The sequence below is a fragment of the Pseudoliparis swirei genome, chromosome 1 (assembly GCF_029220125.1).
Source record: "Pseudoliparis swirei isolate HS2019 ecotype Mariana Trench chromosome 1, NWPU_hadal_v1, whole genome shotgun sequence".
Lineage (NCBI taxonomy): Eukaryota > Metazoa > Chordata > Actinopteri > Perciformes > Liparidae > Pseudoliparis > Pseudoliparis swirei.
In genome coordinates, this window is record NC_079388.1 from 21,268,859 (window position 1) to 21,277,550 (window position 8,692).

An 8,692-nucleotide genomic window follows, 5' to 3' on the forward strand; every position below is an offset into this window, starting at 1 on the left:
AGCAGAAGCAGCAGTAGCATCAGCATCAGCAGTAGAAGCAGCAACAGCAGCAGCAGAAGCGGCAGTAGCAGCAGCAGCAGCATCAACAGCAGAAGTGGCAGCAACCATAGCAGCAACAGTAGCAGCAGAAGAAGCAACAGCTGCAGCAACCACAGCAGCAACAGCAGCAACAGTAGCAGCAGCAGCAGCAAAGGCAGCAGCAGAAGCAGCAGAAGCTGCAGCATCAGCATCAGCAACAGCAGCAGCAGCAGCAGCAGCAGCAACAGCAGCAGCAGCAGCAACGGCAGCAGCAGAAGCATCAGCAGCTGCAGCAACAGCAGCAGCAACAGCAACATCAGCAGCAGCAGCAGCAGCAACAGCAGCAGAAGCATCCTCATTAGCAGCAGAAGAAGCAGCAACAACAACAGCAGCTGCAGAAGCAGCAGCAGCAACAGCAGCAGCAGAAGCAACAGTAGCAGCAGCAGCAGCAGAAGCAGCATCAACATCATTAGTAACAGAAGCAGCAGAAGCAGGAACAGAAGCAGCAGAAGCAGCAACAGAAGCAGCAGAAGCAGCAACAGCAGCTGCGTCAGCAGCATCAGCAGCAGCAACAGCAGCAGCAGCAGCATCAGCATCAGCAGCTGCAGCAACAGCAGCAGCTGCAGCAATAGCTGCAGCATCAGCTCCAGCAACAGAAGCAGCAGCAGCAGCAGCAGCAACAGCAGCAACAGCAGCAGCAACAGCAGCAGCAGCAAATGCTTCTTCCTCTGCAGTCATCACCAAAACAAGTTTCCTTTTGGTCGTCTCAATTGTTACAGCAGTTATTTGTATTTAACAAGTGGAGTGGAATAAGAGACTAAATATTAAAACGTGTAGACGCTTTACACATCATGATTAATGAAGAGGCTCAAGGATTTTAATTCATTGTCATTATTTAACATGCATGTCTGATTATCTATTGTATGCTTATTAACTATTAGGATGCTGTAATTGTGATGTATTTCCTTTACAAATACAAAACTAATTTAATAACTTTGCCGTATGTTTATTCTTCTGACATATATTTGGATATCCAATGTTTAAATGTCATGTAAAGTATTTACTGGATTAAAGTATAAAAGGCAACATTGACTTGACATCTATTGTATGTGATAAAAATAAGCTTCATCATGACTGTGAACAGGGGCGTCGTTATGCCTATTCTAAGGGGGCTTCACCCCCCCCCCCCCCAAATAATTATTGTCTTTAAAAACAAAGTTTTATTCTTTTGGATGACAATAAATTAAACTATTGTTTCTCACATGGACACATTATTTACAACTCTAACATGCTTCATATGTGCGTGTGTTCTGGTTTGTAGGTTTTCTCCCCTTGCAAATTAAAATCCAAGAGCAGATCATCATACTTAACGAGGTAGTCCACGGGCACTAGGACCTTGGGGAGGCTGCTGCTTTGGCTTTCTCACTCTGACAAGTAACGTCTCTCATCAATGAAAGCCAGGATTACAACCAATGAGGTTAGCTCAAAGTAAATGATGCACGGAGTGAACTGTAAGTCCAGGTAGTTACAGAATGTGGCTGTATATATAATATAAAATATATAATATAATATATTGGTAGTTGTTAATGATTGTTACTTGCTTACATTTAGCTTTACTGAGACAAATGAAAGGGGAATGTAGAAACTGCCTCCAGTGAGCGAGAGTGTGAACGAGCACATTTGAAATACAAGAAATAATTATAAAAAATAATCAACTCTCTATTCTTTGCATTAGTATATATTATAATATATTTTTACATTGAATTATATATTTGACACTGAACTAGTTCATCTTTATCTCAGTGATAGAGTCCAAGTGAGCATAAAATATCACTATGACCCGATTCTGTTTCTAACAATGGATATCCGTCACTGTGAGCCCCACACGGCCCTGAGCCTCGTCTGGTTACTCCCATGTTGTACAATCTGTGTGGTGCAGGTCATGTCAGGAGCTGCTTAGAGGAGCAGTGTGGATGTGGGGCTTCCTAGTGGGGAAGTTGCACGTTGCAACAAACTAAAAACCCCTCTGCTCAGGACAGAAGTTCATAATTAGCTGTTTAAAAAAAAAATCCCATTCTTAATGTGTGGTTTGCAACATAATTAATATTCAATTGTTATGACTCGACACTTTATTTTATACATATTCTATTTCAACAGCACTAATCATTATTTTACTATTTTATTGATTTTCTGATAAACTTTGGTTGAGTGCTTTTGTTCCGATTATTTTTCTTCGGACCACTTCTGACTCGCTGAATTTACGGTGGAAACAAGTTTGCACCGTAACTCCTCCCTCAAAGTTGCACGCACATGCGTCAAAATACATCAAAACGTGCGGCCTGATTGGGAAATGTGTGCCATGATTGATCTAAGAGATTCGCTTGGCCGTTTTCCCGAAAAAAACAAAAAGGCGTCGACTTTTTTCGCCGTGAGGAGAGCAACAAAAAAAGAATCGTTGGGGCCAAAGTTTTAAATGTTGGCCAAATTAGCATTTTGATAGCAAGCAGTTTAAATTAAATACTTTTTAAAGTTTGGAAATCATTTCATGACCGTGTCTGACTTTACAAATGTTGTTTATTGCGCAGCTCAGAGTATGTGATGTCGCCAGAGAGAAGAGGAGCAACAGAATCTTGTGAATTTTTTTTTAAATTTCACCTATTATTTCTTATTCTTATTCTTATTTTCACAATGTGTAGACGATTTCTCCACATGAAAGATTTATACGGCAACTACATGCCTACTTACACATGGCATGTGCTGATGTCATCACAGTTGATCGATACCTCAGTCATCAATACCTCGATGCTCAAAAGCTAATCAGGAGAGCCTGAGCTGCTGTGAGCTATTTCATTGATTTAATTTTTCCATGAAACATGCATGGGTCTTTTATTGTGGAATGGAAGGAGTGGGTCTGGAGTAATAAAGGTTACCGTCGCTACTGAATGACATGATTGGTTGAGGTCTTTTACCAAATAATATTTGTTATGTTTGAAAGTAGTCATGACAAAAATACTGACTTGCTGAACTTGTCTATTCAGTTTGAGGGTGTGAACACCAACTCATTCATACATGTATTTTATGGGGATTGGCATATGGTAATTATTACATTGAGATGATAAGATGAATCATCACTGAAAGAACGTACAACTCTGTGGCTCCGGAACACGTCATGAATCTGACGTTGACGTTTCTTTAGACCTTCCTTTAGAACTGAAAAAGAAGATGCCCAATGCTACAACATATTTCATATTGTTGTGGGAAGGATCATTTCTCTGGAGCTACTCATTTTAATACATGTTAGTGGAAGTTCAGTTCACCACTGTGACGGGTTTCTGGCCGTCACCCGTGGGTTTCCCCCCCCAAGCACCAAGGATAGCCAGACAGCCGCGAGGTTCCGTTGGATAGCATCCTTTTATTTAACAAAACACACAACACCGAGCAGACCGCAACACTGTGCCTCTGCTCACTTCCCTCCCTCCCTCCAGCTCTGCTGCCCTCTTATACAAGCAGCATCGGCTGCTGACTGATTGCCAATCAGTCAGAGCAGCTGACTGATTACCAACCAGCCAGCAGCCGAGGCCAGATTGGGGACAGCTGCCACAACCACCAACAGTGTTGAGCCTCCAAGAGGCAGCAACTGACCTCATCACCACTCGCCCTCTCTGATGTCACAATGGAGTTTAGTTATTTATGTATAGTGTAGCCATCAGTGGCCAAACGTAGACGACTGTGGCAACGCATTGCTGATGGTGAGTTGGTTGTATGAGTAGAATCAGGAACAACCGTTTGAATCATGTTTGAAAGAGTGATTTCCCCTCGAGTGTGTACTTTGTAGAGTAAAAGGAAAAACTACACAAAGCGAGAGGATGACATTCAGAATTCTTTGTGTGCATTATCTTTGTCGTGATTGAAGTGATTCATTTAGGAAATTCGGGAACAGTGGTGAAGTCTTTTAAACATGATCGTTAACTCCTGTGTTTCAGGATTGTTACGCTTATTTTCCACGAATAATATTGCTGCCACAAATATTCAATATCAGAAACAAATCCTGAGTAGCAAGCTCAACAGACTTGATTTTATTTCCTGTTGGTGTGACTCAGACCAATTACAGCAACGTGAACACCACTCTGAAGGTTGTGCTGGTTCTCACGAGGGTTCCTCCATCCTCCTGAAGGGTTGGTGCTGCCACACATAGACACACTAAAGAAGACGTAGCGGCAGAGTGACGAAAGGTTCTTGACATCTGGCCAATTCAATTCAATTCAATTCAGTTTATTTGTATAGCCCAATTTCACAAATTACAAATTTGTCTCGGAGTGCTTTACAATCTGTACACATAGACAGGAAATCAAAACTAATTATTATCATCTGCAGAAGAAAAGATAACCGCGTCATTTCTGGAAAGAATGTAATTCAACAGCATTCTACATGCTGTAAAAATAGATATTATTTCCACACCTTAAAAAACAAAGAGCATCACTGTCATTGCTCGTGACATGATGTCATCGTACCTGCTTTGTGCGTATAAAAGGTTCAATCGGCTCAGTGAGGACGACAAACTGCAACCAGCAGACAGCTGAGCATCAACCAGAGAAACGCTGTAAGTTTGACTTTTATTAGAATTTAAATGACTGTAAGTTGTGTTTTCTGCCTTTCTTCAGTTCTAACATCATAACATAATAGATGTGTTCATTATCACTGGTGTTAGAGGTATCTGTACTGCAATTAATGGTTTAAATATGGTGTGTGTCCAGCTAGAAATGTGTAATATGTTTATATTTCACAGGTATATTTGAACTTAAAAGTGTATTGATTGACAAAGAAGTCTGTTTTATGATTAATCTATGACAATGGTAGTAGTTTTAACAGATGACAAAGTATCATTGTAGTAAAGATAATAAAATCAAGTCGTGAAACTAATAACACCATTTAAAACATTCTGGTACTGATGACATGATATGTTGGTAAATCAGAGATTTAGACTAATGCTTGTCAATATCAGTTCGTAATAGTTTAATTACAGATCTTAAAGATTATTTAAATGGCATTACTAAACTTAAACTAACAAAAGCCTGCTTTTTATTCATTTACCAGAAAAGCAACTTCCCATGATCATGAGGATGAAGATCTGTATCATCCTACTTCTGTGTGTTGGTAAGTTTCATTGATTGATTCACAAAAGGAAATGCTGTAAATATGTTAAAATAAAGAATCAATATTCGAAAGGTTTTAATATTTCAACCATTACATTGCTGAACAGCATCAGGCAACATACAGAGCGCAACAACCACGGCTGCACCAACAACTACAGCAGCAGCGGCAGCAGCAGCAGCAACAGCAGCAGCAGCTTCAGCAGCAGCAGCAGCATCATCAGCAGCAGCAGCTTCAGCAGCAGCAGCAACAGCAACAGCAGCAGCAAAAGCTGCACCAGCAGTAGTAGCAGCGGCATCGGGAGCTGCAGCAGCAGCGACAGCGGCAGCAGAAGCAGCAGCAGCAGCAGCAGCAACAACAGAAATAGCATTATCAACAGCAGGAGTAGCAGTAGCAGCAGCCCCTGTTGCAGCAGTCGCAGCAGCAACAGCAGTAGCAGAAGCAGCAGCTGCTGCAAGAACAGCAGCAGCAACAGCAGCAGCAACAGCAGCATCAGCAGCAACCGCAGCAGAAGCAGCAGCAGCAGCAGCAGCAGCACCATTAGCAGCAGCAGCAGCATCAGCATCCGCAGCAGCGGCAGCAACAGCAGCAGCAGCAGCTACAGCTGCTGCAGCAAAAGCAAAAGCAGCAGCAGCAGCATCAACACCAGCAGCAGCAGCACTAGCAGCAGCAGAAGCAGCAACAGCAGCAGCAGCAGCAACAACCGCAGCAACAGCAGCACAGGCAGCAGTAGCATCAGCAGCAGAAGCAGCAGCACCAGCTGCATCAGCGTCAGCAGCAACAGAAGCAGCAGCAGCTGCAGCAACAGCAGCAACAAAAGCAGCAGCAGCAGCAACAAAAGCAGCAGCAGCAGCAGCAGCAGCAGCAGCAGCAACAGCAGCAGCAGCAAATGCTTCTTCCTCTGCAGTCATCACCAAAACAAGTTTCCTTTTGGTCGTCTCAATTGTTACAGCAGTTATTTGTATTTAACAAGTGGAGTGGAACAAGAGACTAAATATTAAAACGTGTAGACGCTTTACACATCATGATTAATGAAGAGGCTCAAGGATTTTAATTCATTGTCATTATTTAACATGCATGTCTGATTATCTATTGTATGCTTATTAACTATTAGGATGCTGTAATTGTGATGTATTTCCTTTACAAATAATACACTGATATTATGATAACGCTGTGATATTATGCACTGATGAACTTGCATATCACTAAATCATGTTAACGTTGACTAAGAACCAAGTGAGCCACAGCCTGTGTGGATACAACAACATGAACAGCTGTCAAATGAAATACTCAATATCCATATTTCAGTTCCTTATATCTGATGGCATTGCAAGGCATGTCTTGAATCTGGACACTGCTGCATACTGTGACTGCTCTGCCGTCTGCATTTGAATATCCAGTGTTTGAATGTGATGTACGATATTTAACTTATAAAAGTATGAAATACAAAGAACCAGAGTGTTTTATGTTTGTTTATGATTTGGCATTGTCCTTATGTTTATATCTTTTGGGAGTTTGTTTGTGTCTGGGCATCTCATCAAGCACATTTTCTTAAACATTTTCTAATAAATAGTTAAGAAAGAAGTTTACTTTTTGAAATCACAAGCCAAGTGTGAAAATGTTGGCAATTTCTCATATAAAGCTGGACTTGGATTGGATAATAAATTAACTGAACACATTTGAATTCTATGCAACTTTTTTTTACCATTAAAATGTACTGGTTGAGGAAAAGATAAGAGGACACTTAAAAATATATCAAATATGAGACAAATGCAAATCCATGAAGGTCTGTATAGCAGATTTGTACATTAATTTGGTAATTAAACCAGATTGCTCCATCAGACAAACAAATACTTAACGTTTTCAATCACTTTATTATAATACAAATACAGTTATATCTTAGCAAAAAATAACTAACATTTGGTAAAAAAATGTACAGCTTGTGGCTGCAATCAACCTGGTTTGCACTGAATATCTTTTCAAGATAACAACAGTGATGAGGGGGCAGTCAGATAGGAGATAGATACAAATGATATGCACCAGGTTACGTCTTAACCCTTGTGTTGCCTTAGGGTCATTTTGACCCGAATCAATATTACACCCTCCCCCCGCCTTAGGATTAATTTGACCCCATTCAATGTTTAATGTCGGTGTTCTTTCGGTAGTCAACAAACAAACATAAAGTGCCTCACACTTAAACTTGGAAAACAATATTAATTCTAATAATTTTCTGGAGGTTTTAATTGCTGGCGTCAAATTGAACCCAAAGGGTAAAATATGTTAGTAAATATAAAGGTAACAGGAGGGTGAAACATTGAATCGGGTCAAAATGACCCAAAGGCGGGGGGAGGGTGTCATATTGATTCGGGTCAAAATGACCCGAAGGCAACAGGAGGGTTAATAAGAGATTCGTCAGAAAGAAAGAAATCCAGCCACAAAATTTGGCAAGCCAGCCAGGAGGGTCTACGGGGGCCAGGCCGGAGCAAGGCGGACTTTGTTCTCTCACAGACCGACCGATCCAAGACGTCTACGTAAAGGGTGAGCAGGAAGCTCGTGACTTTTTCTTTGCTCCGTCCCGATGCGCGCAAACCGGCGTCGGAGCTCTGCGGCGCGCGAGACGGCGGGCAGAGGACTGTTAACGCGACACGTAGAGACAGAAATGACATGCTGCTGCTGTAATTTGGCGCTATAGAGAAAGTGACACGGGGGTGGGCCAATATTTTTAATGTCATGCGATCTACCATACAACGCCGCGATCGACCGGCAGGTCGGTCGATCGCGATCGACGTATTGAGCACCCCTGGTATACATGATATGTCAATTTGTTTGTTCGGCAGTTGTGAAAGACAGATGTGGAGGAGGTTGTTGTCTCCACTTCCGGACCCAGCTCAGATTTATTTGTGAAACTTGGTTACAAATAAATCTACATGAATTGAACTCTGATCCAAACTCTCTGTGTCCTGTGGGTGATTACTGAGGCCAGTGTGTGAGTCTCCTGTGGCGTCTCACCAGCAGTCAGATAGGAGAGAGAACCGAGTTTATATGATCAGGTTAAGAGATCAGTCAGGATCTATTGTTGAAGGAAGAAATCCAGCCACCACATTTGGCGAGCCAGCCAGGAGGGTCGACGGGAGTCAGGCCTGAGCGAGGCGGCCTTTGTTCTCTCACAGACCGACTGATCCAAGACGTCTACGTAAAGGGTGAGCAGGAAGAAATTTTGTAAAAAGTTTCTTTATTGGTGACTTCAGTCTATGAGCAGGAAAGGACATTTGTATCGGAGTGCCTCCCAGGGTTAGGCCTGTTACCATCACATACAAATGACACTCAATCACTTATTGAGCCCCACTAGTGTAAATGGCAATGTGCTTTAATTCCGATTGGACTGTGGCATAATTGTTGATAAAACCAATTGACATATAGGTCAGAGTGATACCAAATGGAACTGCATTTAGATCGTTTGGAGGTCATGAAGCTGATTCCGTAGCATGTGCACATGCTTTATTGCACGTGCTGTAGGTTGTAG

The 8,692-nt window shown here is 41.9% G+C and overlaps 1 pseudogene; it reads left to right on the plus strand.

The window, feature by feature from the left end:
• Positions 1–261: 261 nt before the first annotated feature.
• Positions 262–6,853, plus strand: LOC130198454 (putative uncharacterized protein DDB_G0271606; annotated as a pseudogene).
• Positions 6,854–8,692: the final 1,839 nt, after the last annotated feature.